Source organism: Pinus tabuliformis, chromosome 7 (genome assembly GCF_031772625.1).
Source record: "Pinus tabuliformis cultivar Carrire ecotype Pingquan chromosome 7, CPIR1, whole genome shotgun sequence".
Lineage (NCBI taxonomy): Eukaryota > Viridiplantae > Streptophyta > Pinopsida > Pinales > Pinaceae > Pinus > Pinus tabuliformis.
Window position 1 is genome coordinate 970,437,924 of NC_142293.1, and position 21,430 is coordinate 970,459,353.

Here is a 21,430-nt window from a genome sequence, read left to right on the forward strand (position 1 = left end):
TCAAATGGAGCAGGCAGCTTTGGGTCTGGGAAATCAAGTCAGGAATGCAGGGTGTTCTATGGGGCGAGGTAGGTAGGTGTTTTAGCACTTGAAATTGAGTGAGATGGTAGGTATAAGACTGGTGAGGAGCTGAGGAGGGCATGCAAATATCATGAGTCCTCTTCAAATAGTATGAAACATCAAAAACTAAATGGATTCCCAAGGCATAGCACTGTAACCAATGTATTCTACCTATATATCTTGATTTCATTTAGTTAGAAGAATGAATAAGATTGTGGCACACATAACACATGAGAAAAACTAATAACAGAAGAAGAAACTATGCAAAAACACTTTACCACAAGTATCCCACAAAAATAGCTGCAAATCCTGGTTTATTTCCTTGCCAAACTGTTGTAAAGATGTACAATGTAGCTCAGAGCATCCAAGAGAGTCCAACCTTTGATAATGATTGAAAAAATACATAATATAGACATCAAAACCACCTATACTAGCCATCAGGGGTCGAATCCAAGAGATAAGTAATTGTTACAACCATTTCCAAACAAGGAACAGGAATATAGGTAGTGGAACAGCATGCCTCTATAAGCATGGAAACTGATTCATTGACCCCCCAAACCACCTCAAAATGATGAATCTACCCCCTAAGATCATTTAAAAATTAAATTTAAATATCATAGCATTAATTACAATCATAAATTCATCCATGAAGAGAGAAAAAGTCAATTTTGCAGAGAAACTAGGCGAAAACTGGATTTTTTGGGCAAACTAGCTCTATGCGTAGCGCCACTGGCCAGGTGTGTAGTTCCGCTTCATAGCCACTTTTGGAGGCCTTCCCCTTAGCCAAATTGAGCCCAAGATAACTCATTGGAAAGGTCTTCCTATCTAGTGTCTGGAACACCTTGAATTGTTGCATTTGGATGTCATTTTCCCCCTCAAAAGTGAAATATCCCAAGGTTGCTTCTGTGTGTCCAAAAAGAGGTAGAGAGGTCATTTTTTCATAGTTCTTTGACCTTTTGGTGACCAAGTTTTGCTCCAAAATTGCTGAGATTTTCTAGGTGTGATATTCTCATCATGCTAAATCTAGATATGTAAGCCATTTCTTCAAAATGTTCTCCAATGAAAAGCATAGCGCCGGTGGCGCTACGCACCTAGGGCAATTTTCTGTGTTGGAAAATTTCAAAATGACAAAAACTTATCAAAACTTGCCCAGATTTGACACAAGGCACCACCATTAGTTTCTTTGATGGGCTAGTGAGGCTTCAGCCAAGATTTTCAACTTGTCTTGCTCCTTAAGGCCTTCCTCAACATAGCCTTAAGCTTCCTCATTCTTATATTGCAGATCTTGTTACGAGTCATGTAGTGGTAGGCCATGTGGCGAAGCATCTTCTTGTCTCTGTTGGCCTTCTCAATCAGCCCCTCAAGGTGTATATTAACCCTCTCAAGCCAATTTTCCTGGACATTCTCAATCTCTTGTTCAATTGAAGTCAACTTGACCTTGGCCTTCTTAGCCTTTTGCCTGTTCTCCTTGATCATTTGCAGCTCCATGAGGACTTGCTTGTCGCTCAATTGTTTGTTTTCTTGCTCTAGATATTTGATGACCCATTTAGCCCTCTCTAAGTTGTCAGAAAAAGCTTGTATCTCAGCCTCTTGTTCTTTAATGATCATGTCTTTGGCAGTTTTTGGATCTTGAGCTTCTAAGTCAATGACATCAACTCCTTGTGTCTCCTCATGATCAACAAGATCAAAATCTCTTTCTTGCTCTTCTCCAAGATCCTTCTTATGCATCTTTTTCTTGCCTTTACCTTTGCCCTTGTGTTGCTTCTCAACCTGTACCTGTTTAGCTGAAGAAGAAGGCAAAGCCCCTTCCACTCCTTGTGGAGATAGCATTTTCCTATAGCCTGATGATGAAGGTGAGACCCCTTCCACACCTTGTGGAGATAATACTCACCTGGCAGCTACAAAAAGTTTCCTAGTGCCTCTCCCATATGTCACAAACATTGGCAATCCAACAGTTTCAGTCTCTTTGACCTTTTCATGTCTCGAAGGTCCACCTTCTTCATGAGGAACTGATGAAAAGATTTGAGGGCCTTTGAAGAAATGAAAGACTCCCATGGCATGTTAAGAAGGTTCAGTTGATGTAGAACAATGATTTTAATCAAGGAGAAGTGGTAAATTCTAGTCAACTGCTGGGGATATGGTTTCTTCTTTACAAAAAGTGTCATCTTCTGAATGTTTCTGAACATGAAGTAAGGGATATTCATCATCCTTACTCTAGTAAAATGCATCAACAGTCTAATGTGGTAAGCATACAATCGGGAGAACCCACCTTCACAAGTAAAGTACTTGATGATGATCTTCATCAATGGAGCAAACCTGTCTTCCAAGAACTTAAAGGGGAATACTCTCTTGAGTTTGTCTTTGTACCTAGCCTTGATGTAAGGCTCATAGTACTCCATGTCAATATCCCGACCTTTGTTCCACTTTTCACCCACATTTGGAATACCTATAGCCTCTGAAATAACAGATGGTGACAAAGTGAATGTAACTCCAGCAAGGTTTACTTCATTATTGTCCAAATGTGTCACAAACAACCTTGCTAATTCATGACGAAATTTAACCCTTTCCACCATTTCAAAAAAACCAAAACATGATTGGTGTTTAAAACAAGAAATGGCAAATGGGCAGGCTTGCAGCTCCCTCAAACTGGTAGGCTCCTCTCTGATATGTCTTCCTCCTTTATGAGGCTTCCTGTGCTGTATGTTTTTCTCCCTGGAACTGTCACTAAGGGTGTCTTCTTCAAGCTCATATTCACTATCTCTCTCCATTGTTTTTATAGTTGTATTCTCTTGTGGTGAATGAATGTAAGAGATAGGGTTTGGTGTGTATGTATATGGTTTGGGAATTTGGGAAAATATATGAGGGAATGATGTTTAGGGAATTTTATATGAGGGAATGGGTTTTAGGGAACAACAAATGGATGAGATAGGACAACAATAAATGAGTGAGCTTTAAAATTTATGAGACAGTTTGGTGAAAACTAGGGTTTGACTTCTTGAGAGACAAAATCACCAAAGACCGATGCAAAAACCCTTTTCAACAAGAATGATTGAGTTACTTACTTGCGAAGAGGTAATTTGGGAGTTTTGAGGCGAATTGGGGCGATTTGGAATGATTTGGAGCTTGGCTGCCAGGTGCGCAGCGCCTCACCCAAGTGCGTAGCACCCGTTCACTTTTACACTGAGGAAATCTGCCAGGTGCGTAGCACCAGTTAGGTGCATAGCACCGGCCTCTCGTGCGTAGCGCCAGTCTCAACTTGTCCAAAAACGCAACACTTGCACACTTTTGCTCAATGACACTTCAAAATCGCCTTTTAGCTCTTGATTTTCAACTCAAACAATGAAATGATCAATAGAGGGATAATCTCTATATAGTTTTTCCAATTTTTTATTTTTGATGTACAAAACCCACTTTGTAATGTCTATTTGCCTTTTTCAAATACTCTGTTTTTCTGATATTTGACTTTTTGCTTGGATAGGTGAACTGATGCTCAATTTCTTTGACTTTTTGCAGTGGCATGTACTTGGTAATATCACCAAGTGACCAAGAGCAGCATGAAACCATTTATTACATATAGGATCAATAAAATTACATGAAATTTACAAATAATATACCAATGCTTTGTTTTCACCTCAAAACTAGTTTTGAAGTGAGAACTTTATTAAGCTTTAAAATTAAGAAATTAGTACTTTTTTGATGATTATTGTCATCCTCATGTGTCTGCTGACCATTATTAATTAATAGTCCTTGAAATTTAATCATGGTAAAACCCTAATACCTAATGAGACTGAAACCCTAAGACCTAAGACCTATTTGATGAAATGAACTGAAAATAAACATGAACCATTGACTGAACAGTATGAAAAGAGGTCAGCAGATATGTGTCATGAGGGAGAAAACTGAAATGAACCCTACCATCAGTTGATCCATGACCTAGTGGAATGCAACTCATCAGAATGGGACTCCTAGCATGAAATGCAAAAGAGTAAATTTTGATCACTAATAGCAGTGTGAAGACACTGACACTAATAAGATGTATAAATAGAAGGGCTTAGGACCTCAATTTTTTTAGCCAGTTAGCAAGCATTAGAAGTATTTGGACTTTTTACTCTACTTTGTGTCCAAGTGCAGATTTGTATTAGTCTTGATGTAATACAGTATTCTTTTATAATGAAGATGAGTTTTGTTTTGAGCCAGCACTGAGTTAACTCAGAGGGCTGAAGCTCATGGGTTATGGCCTAACCCTAGTAGCCAAAGCTCCTCTTTATTGTATTGTTAAGTAGCATAGTTTCTTGTTTTATGTTCATCTGCTTAAGTAGTTCATTTTCATTATAGAGGTTTATTGTTTAATTGTTCATTTGTTTAAGTAGTTGTAGTCTCATTACAGTAGTGCAAAGTAGATCATTTATGATTTCATTTAGTCAGTAGGTTGGCAAAGAAAAGATCCATAAGGTTGTCCACAGGTGTCAAAGCCTCACCTCCTCCCTCTGGGACCATGACATGAGGAAGAAACCCTGCAGCAACCCCAAAAACACAGAGTTTCAGTTTTGCATGAAGTTTGTCGTTTCACGCAGTCACTGGTTCATTACATTGTTACTCTGTTCCTTTTATGATCATATGCTCCTTCACTCTCTTCCCATCATTTGATCTCCCTCACATCCCTTTCATTCTCCTTCAGCATGAAAAGCTGAGCAGAAGCTGTTAATCCACGTTCAAATGGTTTTTACCCGTAGATCGCCTCACACAGCAAAACTGACCAATCACCACCCGAATTCACTTTTAGCATTTGACTTCGTGCACTTTAAATCCCAACCGTCGTTGTACCTTGTCATACCTGACAGCTATCACGCACCCGCTCACCAACCAGCTTGGTCAAACTCCATCGTTGATCTGCCTTGCCAGATACGACGGCTATCACGCCATATCGCGTGGATTTCTGTCCGATCGTTATCTGCCCGAGGGCATGTGAAATGGGTGGTTTCCTCGTGCTACGTGTCGTCGGGGAGGCTAATCGCGTGAAATTTGAGAATACTGCTTATAGCTTTGAGGGCACGCGAAATACTACTTACCTCCCTCTAAACCTGCTTCCTCATTTCTGCACGTACCTTTAAGTGCTCCAATCTCCACCGTCAATCTGTCTTCTGATCTGACGTCCATCACATCACCTAATACCATTTCCGCACGTTTCTTTTTCTCGTGATCTAATCTCCATCGTCCATCTGCCGATTAATCCTATCTGTCCATCTCCTAACTCCACCCGCACGATATAATCTCAATCGTCCATCTTCGGTTGTCCCCATTCGTTCATCTATTCACTCAACTGCCCGCGATATAATCTCCATCATTCATCTTGTAGTTAACCCTGTTCACCCATCTACCTACGTACCCTCCTGCGATCCGATCTCAGTCGTTCATTTTCATTTCACCCACCTGATCCAACAACTCTCAGGTGATGTTGCTCCCTCACGTCCTCTTTTCACCAATTTGACCTCTGACTGCTTCTTCCGCTTAGACACAGATTTAGCTTAGCTTCCATTGTTTACCCCTTAGTCTAGTTTTGATGCTTTTACTTCTGCAACTTAGATAATTAGCATTAGATTATTGATTGATCTAGTAATTCTACTTAGCATAGTTGTTTAATTGGTTAGCTAGGGTCTGGTGTGAGTTTAGCATTACATGATTGCTTTCTTCATTTCTGCAATAGAATAGTTCTCCCCTTGAATAGGTTTGCTCTCCTTCCATCAAAATCAAGCTTCTTCTGACCCTATAGAAGTTTGGCTTGTAACCCCTAGGGTCTCTTACCAGATGAGCAGTGACAATAGGAAGTACCATCACTTCTACTTGTGTATATAGCACAGTCACCTCTAAGTTTTTACGAACCCCGGGTTGATAAGTAAAGTTGGTAGCCCTAAGAGTTGTAGCATTCTTGCTGCAATAACTAGGCTCATCACACATTCATGCTTGAAATATGGCATGGGGGTGAATGGATGAAGAGAGATTTGGCTAAGCCATTTTATGGTCGGGTGGAACGTGGAAGTCTCATCCTAGGTTTGGATTTTGCATCATTAATATGAGGCTATTTCTCCTTGTATTTCTATGAGTATTATATTGGTTTATATGTGGATCATATGGTTATGATTTCATTGGTATTTTTGTTGCTATTATGTTGGTTATATATATGTTTTATGACAGTATCTATGCATGGATCTCATCATGTTTTTACTAGTAAATGAGTGAACAACGTATCTATGACCTAATCGATGAAATGGTAGTTTATGTGTTGAGGCATCAATGCTTCTTAGCAATTCTCAGCTAAGTATGAGACCCCTATGCTCAGATCTATTATTTATACCTGTAGATTACATATTCGTGATATGTTTAACGAAATACTTGTCATGGATAGTAGGGGTCCAGTGGAGGTATCTTTCAATGATTGCATTTATACTGTCATTTCCTTGTTATTTTACTATTATGAAGATGCCATTCTATTATGGGAAGTGACTTGGGCTCTGGGCCTGAAAAAGTGGCTCAAATCCCAGGACGATGGCACATCACTGTGGAAAAAAGTCCCTAGACGCTGGCATGCCCATAGCATGAGATCGTCCAAAGGTCAAGTGATCGAAAATCTCAGTGGGACCCAGGGGCTGGTTGACAAAAAGGTTGGATTGGTTCCTGACGGTCCTAATAATGACGTTGAATGACTGTATGGTGTGTTTTCTTCGGTTCCACTTCCTTAACATGACTTAGGAAGTTGAATCATATCATAGTGGCCTCCCATCGCATGTTTACCTCGGCTGGTCGGTTGCTTGGATAGATGTGGGAGGATGGTGTTACAGAGTGGTATTAGAGCATGGTTCACCCCTCAAACCAGATGGGATGTGTGTTGGTCATGCATGCATGTCAGTTGCATGTGTTTCTCTTACACTTGCATTCCATGTGCTTATTGCATTTACATGTTGTTGATCATGGTTGTAATTATTTTGTCATGTGGAAGTTGATGTTGTCATTATGGAGTGCATCGTCGTGAGTGTAGAAATTTCACATGTAGAACAAACTGATATATGCAATGTCCTAAAGCATAATACTTGTTCTACTTCTACAAAACATTAAGCGGAAGCATAATCGAATTCATGAGCAACATCAAGTAGAAGCATGCATAACTGATCAAGAGAAATAATCACACATAACACAAGATATATCCAGGGGAAAGCACTAGCATAAAACCCCAACCATGTATTATCAATCAAGTAGAGATCCTCAACAACATACAAAAAGAATCAGCTCAATAGCTATCCTTCTCTTTCTGTAATCAGAAGATCCTGATGATCTTCAATCAGAAGATGAAAATCATGGACTACCTAGGCCTCATTATATAGGCCACATGTCCTCCAATCTCCTAAAATACGTATTTCTCTTGGAAATAGATCCTTTTCCATGCAAGGAATACTTACTAGAAATATCCAAGCATCTGATAGTACATTGTCCCACATCTGATCTCAACTGGGTCTCTGACAGAACTGACATGCAACAATTATCCATGAGTGAATCCTCAGTTATCTAAAATAGTAGTTGTCACATGCATGCAAGCATTAACAAATATATTTTATTATTTTAACAACTTGTTAAAATAATCTAACTGGACTTGACTAGTTAGAACTAAGTCAACTGATTCTCTCATTATAGAACTCATACTTATTCCCTCAATCAGTGGAGGAAATTAAGGATAAATTCCTCAATCAGTGGGACAACTCATGTGCATGCTCACAAAGACTTCAAATTTGAATTTCCTTAACTAATTAACTCAACTGAATTAATTAATTAATTAATATTTCCAACTGTTGTTAAGACCAAAATTAATTTTACTTCCTATAGATAGACTAGGGACTGCTATAAATAGGAAGGGACCCAAAAATACTATTTTTAGAATTTTCTATTTTTAGCAGTTTCACCTCTCACCCAATGTGGCCAATGACCTCACTGGCCAAACTGCTATTTTTAGACATGCTATTTTTAGCAGGTCTATTTTTAGCACATTCTAAATTTAGCATTTCTTGTTGCACACTTTTCAACACTCCCTCTCAACAAGAAAGGCTTTCTCTCGAACCCGATCATGTTACTCTGGAATGTTTTGCATGCAACACATCTACTCGGTCCACTTGCTCCAACAACACTTGGAACAAAAACACTCCCAACTGACCACTTTGTTGGGCTAGGAACATACTCTGACACTGAAGCTCTACCTGCTGCTGACAAGTGCTCCCTCTCTGACATCTGCGCTACTGCAACATCTCCATGCATCTCACACGATTGCACACCTCTCTATGCCACTTAGCACTGTGTAAAACACTTGTGTCTCTCGCATTGCTGCAGCCTGCAAGCTATGCGTTGTCCTAGGATTCCCTGCACTGTCGCTCTCTCTACCGCTCCATCCGCATCTATCTCTACCCAATCAGTCAGTTCTTGCTACTCCACATCAGGGCTCCTGTAGCAAGGTCTCATCCAAGAGGTTGGGTACCTCAAGGATCTTGCCCCTCCTCCTTGGGACGATCACTCTATATCGCCCCACCTCCTACCTGGAGCTATGGCTACATGTGATCCCTCAGCCCACCTGGCTCAAAGTTTCCCCCTACTGGAGTTCTCTGCATGAGTATATGTCTCTACTCGATCTCCATTCAGCTTCCCCTGTTGTGGCTGCTCCACAACCTCCTGAAGCTGTTGCACCAATCGTGGCTCCTCCACAATCGTCTGAGACTTCTTCTGGCTCTGCATGTTGAGAGGTAATATACCCTCCCTCTCAACCACCAAGTCTCCATCAGTTTCCTTGCTGCTCAAGGCTTTGCATGCATCTTGAACCTCAAGAGCATACAGGTTCTTGACCCGTGAACCAATCTGCTTCACCTGTCTAGTGATGATGTGTCTAAGGAAAACCTTTCGCTTACTGAAGACTACATCATAGCCTCTATCTTCTAGCATCGCAATCGACACCAAGTTTCTCTTCAGTCCTGGTACATACTTGACATCGGTCAAGGTAAGGCGATATCCATGCTCCCTCTGAAAAATAACCATGCCTACACCTGAGACACTATACTTCTCATCATTACCCATCACTATGAGTATCTGGAGATCTTTCTCCTCCAAAGTACTGAACAAACTCTTATTTCCGATCATGTGGAAAGAAGCTCCACTGTCAAGAAACCAACCACTTCCCACCATGGATGAAACCATGCATGCGAAGAGTGTGAAATCCAACTCAAACTGTGAAGCAAGTGCCTCACCTTCAGATCCTTCCCAAATCCCTTCTTGAATTTCCTCCATGGACAATTTGTAGCATAATGGCCCACCTCATGACAACGAAAGCATCACACTTTCGATTTGTCAACCTTCTTCCCATCATTGGAAGAACTAGATTCGAAAAGAGAAACCTTCTCCTTCCCCTTCTTCGCCTTACTCGCTAAGGCACAGTTCTCCTCATCATGCATGGATGAAGAACTGTCTCTGGTGCTCCGTCTGATCTCCTCCTGCATCAAATCTGACCATAGTCATTCCCAATCTGGCAGTTTCTCCCTTCCATTCACTGAGTCCTGGTAGCTATGCTAGCTCTTAGGAAGGCCAAGGAGTGCTAGACTCACCATATCCTCATCCGATGTCACGACCCCTACACTTGCAAGCTCATCCCTACATGTGATGAGCTTGGTCAGATACATAGAGATTGTCTCATCCCTTTCACACTTGATCTTTTGAAGTTTGTCCTTCAGTGCTAGCTTCCTATGATCACTGCTATTCTGATATAAATCTTTCAATGTTTTCCACATTGCATGCGGAGTCTCCTTCCCATGGAGGCTCGAGACAATGTGATCTCGCACTCCCTCCAAGAGAATTCTCCTAGCTCTAGCCACACACTTCCTCCATTCCACCTGCTCAGTCTTGTCAGTAGGCTTAGGGATTTCTTGATCAATGAAATCATTAAGACCATTATCTTCCAAAACTGCCTCCATGCAATCCTTCCAAGCTATATAGTTTGAGCTGCCATCAAGGAGATACTCAAGCCTCAAACCATAGAACGCCATCGATGAAATAGATGTGATAAGAACTTGAGATCTATATCCCGAATAATAAATTCTCCTGCTAGTATATTGTTTTTGCTTGATCACCTATGCTCCGATAACATGTAGAAATTTCACCTATAGAACAAACCGATATATGCAATGTCCTAAAGCATAATACTTGTTCTACTTCTACAAAACATTAAGCGGAAGCATAATCGAATTCATGAGCAACATCAAGTAGAAACATGCATAACTGATCAAGAGAAATAATCACACATAACACAAGATATATCCAGGGGAAAGCACCAGCATAAAACCCCAACCATGTATTATCAATCAAGTGGAGATCCTCAACAACATACAAAAAGAATCAGCTCAATAGTTATCCTACTCTTTCTGTAATCAGAAGATCCTGATGATCTTCAATCAGAAGATGAAAATCATGGACTACCTAGGCCTCATTATATAGGCCACAAGTCCTCCAATCTCCTAAAATACGTATTTCTCTTGGAAATAGATCCTTCTCCATGCAAGGAATACTTACTAGAAATATCCAAGCATCTGATAGTACATTGTCCCACGTTTGATCTCAACTAGGGCTCTGACAGAACTGACATGCAACAGTTATCCATGAGTGAATCCTCAGTTATCTAAAATAATAGTTGTCATATGCATGCAAGCATTAACAAACCATATTTTATTATTTTAACAACTTGTTAAAATAATCTAACTGGACTTGACTAGTTAGAACTAAGTCAACTAATTCTCTCATTATAGAACTCATACTTATTCCCTCAATCAGTGGAGGAAATTAAGGATAAATTCCTCAATCAGTGGGACAACTCATGTGCATGCTCACAAAGACTTCAAATTCGAATTTCCTTAACTAATTAACTCAACTGAATTAATTAATTAATTAATATTTCCAACTGCTGTTAAGACCAAAATTAATTTTACTTCCTATAGATAGACTAGGGACTGCTATAAATAGGAAGGGACCCAAAAATGCTACTTTTAGAATTTTCTATTTTTAGCAGTTTCACCTCTCACCCAATGTGGCCAATGACCTCACTGGCGAAACTGCTATTTTTAGACATGTTATTTTTAGCAGGTCTATTTTTAGCACATTCTAAATTTAGCATTTCTTGTTGCACACTTTTCAACAATGAGTGTATGATTGGTTACATGTTGTTATATGTTGCTTACATGTATCATTATGTATGCTTGGTTACATGTATCATTCTTGTAGGTTTGGTTACAAGTATTGTTCATTTATGCTTGATTACATGTGTTTATGCATGTGTGTGGTTGGTTACACATTACTTATGTATGTGATCAAATGTGTAGTGATGTAATGATTGTTGTCATGCATGAGGTTGTGGTATGAGTTGTTGATAAGGTAATGCATTGATGATTGAACCCTAGCTAAAATGATGGTTGCATGGTTATATGCTTATGTATTATGTTTCTATATGTTGTCATGATTATGTTATACATGTATCACGCTAATTTGTTGATCTTGCAAACAAGTTATCCTCCCTAAGCTATACTAACGTACGTTGGTTTATTGTGATTTGGTTTAGTTGACATGATATACCTTGTAGTAAGAAATATAAAATGGCTAGCAAGATGGTAAACTACAAAGACTCTCCCTATGAATCAAATGAGCAGTATGGTGTTAGGGACTCTTCTAATTTGGAAAATACATTGAGAAGTTTAAAGGAAGAAATAAGGAGTTATAAGGAAGATAATGACATAATCATGCAGGCATAGGAGAAACAAGCAGAGGTAAATGTGGTGATACTTCAGAGCTTGTCATATTTGTAGTGACAGGGACCACATCGGATCAACTATAAGTAGGAGGACTGATCTAGGTGGTTCCAGGGACACACACAGGACAAAGAGGGCTTATGAAAGCTCGAAAATCAAAGTAATCAAATTTCTTTGGAACCAGGACCAGAGAGTACATCTTGTCATCTTGATCGTAACGGTGTGAACGGTTCGTCAATCCGAGCTCGTATGAGGGAGAATGAGCCAGTAAAAGTTTTGGTCAAATTTAGGTTGTGGGCCAGGTTTAAGTGTCCTACAATTTGACTGACCCCGAGGGATGAAACCTAGCTCCCGAAAGTAGGCGAATTTGTTGGATCGCTAATTTGTCTAATATCCCCTATATTAGACAAAATTGGAAAAATGTGGTTGTATTTTAAAAATCAAAAAAATATATTAAAATGGGTGGTGGGCCATGACCCCTGCCACCCCCACCGGAACCAAAACAAATTTTAAATCAATTTTGGGTCGATGGGCCATGACCCCTGCCGACCCCCAACCAACCACCAAATAAAAATTTAATTTTAAATTGGGTCGGCGGCCATTACCCCGTCGAACCCTCCCACATCCACGTTATTAATAACATGTTATACGGGGTGGGTGGGCCACCTCCGGTGGACCCGTACCACACCCCCAACCACAACCATACATTAATGCCAGAGTCAGTGGGAGTTGAACCCAAGGGTGGTGGGACGGTCGGCTCTGCCCACGCGGCAGTTCCATGTGTCACACCTACAACGACCACCAAAAATCACGCAAAACCTTAACCATGCCAACCTTCAACAATGTTCCCCCATTTTAGTTCATAAATGGTTATGTAATGTAAAAAGGGAGGGGTGGGATTTGGTCCCCCGACTCCTCCTCAACCATTTACTTTATTTACCAACACGCCAATGGCCAGTGTTGGTAACTTCGCCCGAAATTTTATATATAAACTCATTTGCCAGTGTGCCCAGCAGCTTGGAGGAGCTAAGAGTGTGCACGAAAATCGAGACGCTATTTTTTAATTAATTTATTGCAGGTGGAACCATGAGCCCAGAGAAGAGGTAGGCAGAACCATGATTGGGCAAAATTCTCAGGAGGGTGAAATTTTTGCAGTGTCCAAATTGGACAAATTTTATGTCGATCTTACACCTCTCAACAACATGAACCTAATGGTGCAGATATTTAGATGACCCAGAGGAGGGAATCTTTGGGGAATCTAGGGGGAATCTAAAATATTCCTTAAGCCCCAGATTTTCATTTTCTCAAAATTCAGAAATTTGATAGTCGATTTTACACTATTCAACGCCACAAATCTGATGATGCAATCACATTTTCCATTTGATCATTTCATTTTTCGAGCACTTTCCAAAGTGGAGTGCAGGTGTCAGCATTCATGTGCGAGCAATCATTCCATGCGATTCAACGCCATGAGATTGATGGTACGGCCAGCTTCAGCAGTTTGACATCCTTTCCTTCAGATGGCCCCAAGATGTGAGGTATATGCAGTATGTTCATGTACTTCTTTTTGCTATGAGATGCATTGTGCTGCACAGATCCCTATTTGATGTTTGATGTGGGATCTTGTTTTCTTACTTGTCTCATGATTCCTGCTTGATGTGACGCAGAGTCATTTACGGGATGTACTTGTTGTCATAATTCGTCATGTTTTGTTTGAGATCCCGTTGTTGTTATGTTGATGGGATACTCATGTGTCTCCATGTATGTTTGCATTGAGATCCCTTTTATGCCATGTTGGCGGGATGCTCATTATCATCATGCATGAGTTTAGGTCATACTAATAGGAGTCCTTTTTGAATGAGAGTTCCTGCAGCGGAACATCTCTTGGAGCCACTCCTACGTGAGGGCACTTTCCTTGTATGATAATGACGTCACGACCTATGTACATCATCACTATTGACAGCACTTAATGCAATGACCTACACCATCTTGACACTGGGGCCCGGAGACGTAGTTCCTCCTGGACGAACTCCATTATCAACGTCTTGTTATTTTATGTTGCTGGTGATTGTCATGTTCCTTCTTCTTTACAACATGTGTTTATGTTCCTTTATGCTATTTTAAATGCAATACTAATAACATCACGAAAGCAAAAGATCTTGGTTAAATCCGGGAGTTGAGTCAACTCAGATCAAGTTTGGTATCAGAGCGGTCTTTGCGTGGATGTGAATTGCAAGCATGAACAATGGAATGTGCAGCGACAGAGGATGAAAAAGCGATGTACGAGACCATGCTCAAAATTTCCCAAAGGGTGGAAATAATGTATGAAGCTCTACAAAAAGAGACAGAGGAAAAGGAGCGATTGCAGCTTCAGTTGCAAGCCACGAAAGAGGCCCTAGAAGAACTAAAGCACAACAACCAGAATCTTCAAACAGAGAACGTCGAATTGAAGATGCTTCTACATGAAGAGAAGGAGGAAAAACAAAGTTTACTACAACAACTGCAAGTTAAGGACGAGGCCTTGGAAAAGCTGCAGTGTGACCCATGTGAGGTAAAAAGTAGTTCTACGAATTCATGTATGTTTCTTGATGATGATTTCGCTGTTTTTGAAAATCATACCATAGGAATTGGCTCCAAATTGTTAAAGAGAATGGGGTATGAAGGAAAAGGCTTGGGCATTAATGGCCAAGGCATTGTCAACCCCATCAAAGTAGAGGAATTACCCTGTCACGCAGGACTTGGGTATGTCAGAAAGGAAGTTGGGGAATGCACCGAGACAGCTCGCAAACCACCAACAACAGATGACGAGAAGCCTTCATTAGTTCTTTCCAAATAGACAGAGGAGGTAAAAGATGTTAATTTCCTTTCGGTTTCATCTTCACATAGTATGATTTCTGTTGGAGATTTGGAGATCCCAATTACAGGGACAAACATGAGGCTCCTTACCAGGATGAGGTACAAGGAGGAAGAAGAACTTGGTATTAATAACCAAGGCATAACTCAACCATTGGAGGTTGTGCAGAGACCTCAATTTGCAGGCTTGAGATACACTGAAGGAGAATGCTCAAAGGCATCATATTCTTCTGAGATATCGGCGAAATTGTCAAGGAAAGAGAATGATGGGAACACATCCCCATCATCCCATGGCAGTGCCCATGGCAGAGAAAGAGCTGAGGCAAGCTCCCATCACCATACTTACACCAAAGACGACAAGGAAAGGTATAACCACTCTCGATATTCGAATGGTCATTTCGATTATAATCATGTTGTTAATGATGAACATAAAACATGGCATTAGAAAACATGTACCTTTTGTGGATTACATAACCATACATTTTTTTAATGTTGGAAAAGAATAGCAACACACAAAAGGAGGAGACATGAAAGACCCTCTCAATAATAGGAAAAGAAACATGTTAAATAGATTTGGAGGAAGAAGATGTATTGCAGTCATTGCAACATAGGTGGCCATCAAAGAGCCACTTGTTGGAGGCTCCATCCAGAGCAATGCCTTAAAGACAAAGTGTTGGTGCATGAACCAGGTGAAACAATTGTTCGACAAGAAAAACCACCACAGGGGGGTGACCCATTCACAGCGATAAGTGAAAAATGGTTTCTAGATATGTTAGCTTGTCATGGTCGAGCTTTTGTAAATCATTTGTTGCATTTTAATATGTAAAAGTGATGATGTCTTTTCCATCACTTGTTAGGCAACAATGATGTCTGGTCTTATTTTGTGTTGCATGTTAAATTGTGAAAGTGATGTCGTGTTTCTATCACTTGTCAAAGAAACAATAGTGTTTGGCCTTATTGTTGTAAATCATGTGTTGTAGTGATGATGTGTTTTCGATCACTTGTTGGAGCAACAATGATATGTTGACCTTGTTTTCGTAGCTGGGGTATTGTGCCCACCTTGATGTAAACTTGACCACCGAGTATGTGTTATAAACTCGTGGCAAGTATGGGATGTTTGGGTCATTATTTGGTCATGAAATTCAAGCATGTAATTTGTAGAACAATGTACTACAGGTTGCAGAGGTTGCAGGTATCGCCTCAACGCTTAAGGCTCTAAAGAACAAAGGTGAAGGAGATGGAAGCGAGACCTTTCAAGATGCTTGTGATGCAGACAAGGTATAGAGAAGTTGCATATTATTTTTCATGCTTTTGGAGGACCAAAATCTTCTCATTGGGGAGGATTGGTCCAAGTTGTTCCTGGGACACACACAGGACAAAGAGGGCTTATGAAAGCTCGAAAATCAAAGTGATTAGAATGCTTTCGAACTAGGACTAGAGTGTAGATCTTGCTGTCTTGATCTCAACGGTGTGAACAGTTCGTCAATCCGAGCTCGTATGAGGGAGAATGAGCCAATCAAAGTTTTGGTCAAAGTTGGGTTGTGGTCCAGGTTTAAGTGTCCTACAATTTGACCAACCCGGGGGCATGAAACCTAGTTCTCGAAAGTGGGAAAATTTGTTGGATTGTTAATTTGTCTAATATCCCCTATATTATACAAAATTGGAAAAATGTGGTTTTATTTTAAAAATCAAAAATATATATTAAAATGGGTGGCAGGCAATGACCCTCGCCACCCCCACCAAAACCAAAACAAATTTTAAATAAATTTTGGGTCGATGGGCCATGACCCCCACCAACCCCCAACCAACCACCAAATCAAAATTTAATTTTAAATTGGGTTGGCGACCATTACCCCGTCAAACCCTCCCACATCCCAACCACATGTTATTAATAACATGTTATAGGGGTGGACGGGCCACCTCCGGTGGACCCGGCCCACACCCTCAACCACAACCATACGTTAATGCCAGAGCTTGTGGGAGTTGAACCCATGGCCAGTGGGAGGGCCGGCCCCGCCCACGCGGCGATTCCATGTGTCACACCTACAGTGGCTACTAAATATCACGCAAAACCTTAACCATGCCAACCATCAACAACGCGCCCCTGTTTTAGTTCATGAATGGTTATGTAATGTAAAAAGGGAGGGGCGGGATTTGATCCCCCAACCCCTCCTTAACCATTTACTTTATTTACCAACGCGCCAACGGCCAATGTTGGTAACTCCACCCGAAATTTTATATTTAGACTCATTTTCCAGTGCGCCCAGCAGCATGGAGGAGCCAAGAGTACACACGGAAATCGAGATGCTATTTTTTTAATTAATTTATTACAGGTGGAACCATGAGCCCAGAGAAGAGGCAGACAAAACCATGATTGGGTGAAATTATCAGGAGGGTGAAATTTTTGCAGTGTCCAAATTGGACAAACTTTATGTTGATCTTACACCTCTCAGCGACACGAACCTAATGGTGAAGACAAAATTTTGATATGAGCAGCAGATATTCAGATGACCCAGAGGAGGGAATCTTTGAGGAATCTAAAAGATTCCTTAAGCCCTAGATTTTCATTTTCTCAGAATTCAGAAATTTGACAATCGATTTTACACTATTCGATGCCACAAATCTAATGGTGCAATCAGATTTTCCATTTGATCATTTAATTTTTTGGCCAATTTCCAAAGTGGAGTGCACGTGTCAGCGTTCATTCCATGTGATTCGATGCCGCGATATTGATGGTACGACCAACTTCAGCAGTTTGACATCCTTTCCTTCAAATGGGCCCAGGATGTGAGGTATATGCAGCATGTTCATGTACTTCTTTTTGCTATGAGATGCATTGTGTTGCACAGATCCCTATTTGATGTTTGATGTGGGATCTTGTTTTCTTACTTGTCTCATGACTCCTGCTTGATGTGACACGGAGTCATCTATGGGATGTACTTGTTGTCATAATTCGTCATGTTTTGTTTGAGATCCCTTTGTTGTTATGTTGATGGGATACTCGTGTTTCGCCATGTATGTTTGCATTGAGATCCCTTTTATGCCATGTTGGCGGGATGCTCATTATCATCATGCATGAGTTAGGTCATACTGATAAGAGTCCTTTTTGAATGAGAGTTCCTATAGTAGAACATCTCTTGGAGCCACTCCTGTGTGAGGGCACTTTCCTTGTATGATAGTGAAATCACCACCTATGTACATCATCACTATTAACAACACTTAATGCAGTGGCCTATACCATCTTGACACCGGGCCCGAAGATGTAGCCCCTCCTGGGTGAACTCCGTTATCAACGTCTTGTTATTTTATTTTGCTGGTGATTGTCATGTTCCTTCTTATTTACAGCACGTGTTTATGTCCCTTATGCTATTTTAAATGCAATACTAATCACATCACGAAAGCAAAAGATCTTGGTTAAATCCAGGAGTTGAGTCAACTCGGATCAAGGAGAAAACTAATGGGGCATATGGTAGTAGGTCGCATGGTGGTCACAGGTCAGATAGAGATGACACAGTTAGAGATGGCAGATTGTTGGACACTCTGGATATGAGGAGGGATAGAGATAGGTATTATTCTAGTTCTGATTCAGATAGGCACTATGATCATCATCGTTATCGTCCTTATAGGAGGAGTGATAGGGGATGCTTGCCAAATGAGTTTAAGAAAGCAAAGCCACCTACTTTTGATGGAGAGATGAAGAAACCACAGGATGTAGAGGCATCGTTGCTTGGCATGAGGAATTTCTTCAAGTTGCAAGACTATTCAAAGAACATGAAAACCATAGTAGCTACATTCAGTCTCAAAGGTAAAGCAAACATTTGGTGGGAAGATGTGAAGAATGTTAGATGTATTCATGAGGAAGACTTGACTTGGAGTGAGTTTGAGTGGTTATTTAAGAAGAGGTATTTGTCGAAGAGATACTTTGATGACAAGGCAAAATAATTCTATGAGCTAAAGATGGGATTGATGACAAATGAGGAGTACACTAGTAGGTCCTTGGAGTTACTAAGGTATGTGCCTTATCTCACAGAGTAAAAGGAAAATATTCAAAGATTCATTTGTGGATTACCAGTTGCATTCAAAGACAGGATTGAGTTTGATGAGCCTAAATCATTGGAGGAGGCCATTCGAAAGTTAAGGCATTTCTATGAGTAATCGAAGCGCATATCTGAGACTAAACCAAACTGGAAAGATAATGCAAATAATAAAGGAAAACGGGACAGAAAGTGAGCAATACCTCAAGCTACAAGTAATAAAGAGAATGTTGCACCATCTAAGAAGTTCGATGCATCAGATAGAGGAAAGGGACATCGATCTGAAGAGAAGAACAAGAATGCATGTTGGAAGCCTATAGAGTGTTGGACTTGTGGCAAAGATCATCGCAGGAGAGATTGTCCACAGACTTAGTGTGGTAGGCCTTAGAAATATAGTGCACACAACGCACAAACTGTTGGGGATGTTGGTCAGAGCATTCCTCATATTTTTGCAGCATTGGATAACAAACAGGTAGACCATCAAGCATCTATCATTGAGATGGATGGTAAGCTTTGTGATGGAGTTATTTCTATTTTGATTGACCCTGGTTCTAATTATAGCTATTTTAGTCTGGACTTGGTGAATAAGTGTGGTTTGAGTAAGGAATTGCATGCAGAATATTGGTTAGTGCAGCTCGCTACATGTACAAAGAAGTGAGTTCATCATTGGGTAATAGCCTGTGCATTTGATTTGAATGGTATGCCTACTACAACACATTTGAATGTATTACCATTGGGATCATACAATATGTTGTTAGGCATGGATTGGTTGTATCTTTATAGAACCAAGGTGATTTGTTATGACAAAGCCAGTGAGTGTGTCGATGAAAATGGAGAACCAAGAGTCTTACAAGGTAAGAAGAAAGGCACGTCATTTAGGATGGTAACAACTATGCAAGAAAAGCACAGTCGTAGGAAAGGGTGTGTGTTATTTGCAGTGCACTTTTCTAGTGACAAGGGTAAGGAATTTGAGGATGTAGATGTTTTGAGAAGGAACCCAATTTTACAATAGTTCAAGGATGCATTTCCTGAGGATATTTTAGAGTTTCCATCTCACAGGGAGGTATAATTTTCTATTGAGTTGGTGCCAGGGGCAGCTCCAACATCAAAGGAACCTTGCATGATGACCACACCTGAGTTAGTAGAGTTGAAGCTGCAGTTGAAGAAAATGCTGGACAAGGGATACATTAGGATAAGTGTATCACCATGCGGCACACCAATATTGTTTGTAAAGAAGAAATATGGTACTCGCAGATTATGCATTGACTACAAGCAGTTGAACAAAGTGACCATCAAGAACAAGTATTCGTTACTAAGGATTGATGACTTGTTCGATCAATTGAAGGGAGAAGAAATGTTCTCGAAGTTTGATCTGAGATCTAGATATCATCATATACACATCAAAGAGGATGACATTTACAAGATGGCTTTCCAGACTAGGTATGGGAATTATGATTTTGTTGTAGTTCCATTCAGTTTGACTAGTGCTTCAGCTACATTTATGTGCTTGATGAATAATGTGTTGCATCCATATTTGGATAAGTTTGTTATTGTGTTCATTTCTGACATATTGGTATATTCTAAAAATGAGGAAGAGAATGTCGAGCATTTAGCAATAGTGTTGAGGTTGTTGAGAGAGCATTAGTTGTATGGTAAGCTCAGCAAGTGTAGTTTCTTTCAGACTAAGGTACATTACTTGGGACATGTTGTCTCCAAGGAGGGCATTGCAATAGATCCAAAAAAGATAAGGGCCATCATGGAGTAGGTAGATCCTAGGAATGTAGATGAGGTGATATCTTTCATGAGGTTAACAAGCTATTATAGGAGGTTCATCAGGAACTTCTCACAGATTTCTTATCCTATCACGTCATTGAAAAGGAAATGTAAGAAGTTCGAATGGATAGAGGAGTGTGAGGGTAGTTTTGAGCAGCTTAAGAAGTTGTTGAAACATGCACCAGTGCTAAAGATTGCAGATACAGACAAAGAGTTTGTAGTATGCATAGATGCTTGCAAGAAAGGACTTGGTGGAGTCATTATGTAGGATGGACAGGTGGTATGTTATGAGTTATGAAAACTAAATGAGCACAAGTAGAACTACCCCGCACATGATCTTGAGTTGGCAACGATTATACATGCATTTAAGATGTGGATACACTATCTTCTGGGTAGGAGGCTTACATTGGTGAGTAATCACAGTGGTTTGCGGCATCTATTTGACCAATTGAACCTGAATGGTAGGCAGGCTCAGTGGTTGGCTACGATTAGTGAGTTTGATTTTGAGATCAGGTATATCAAACGAAAAGCGAACAGAGTTGCATATACTCTTAGCAGGCAGATACATGTAAACCACTTAGCAGTTATGAGCTCCTATGGGACAAACTTACAAGATAGGGTCTTGCAGGCAGGTCGGCAGGATGTCATATATATGGAGAATATGCACATGTTGTAACAGAGTACTGGTACAAGTACAGGTGGTAGTACAAGTGGTAGTACAGGTATATTTATAGGTGGTAGTATAGGTACATGTATAGGTACAGGTACAGGTGTAGGTGCACAAGATGTGGATTATTGTCTTACTGCATACGGATTGGTTAGATTCAGAAACATGATATATATGCTAGATAGCAGTGAGCTCAAGAAGGTGATCTTGAGGGAGTTTCACGCGAA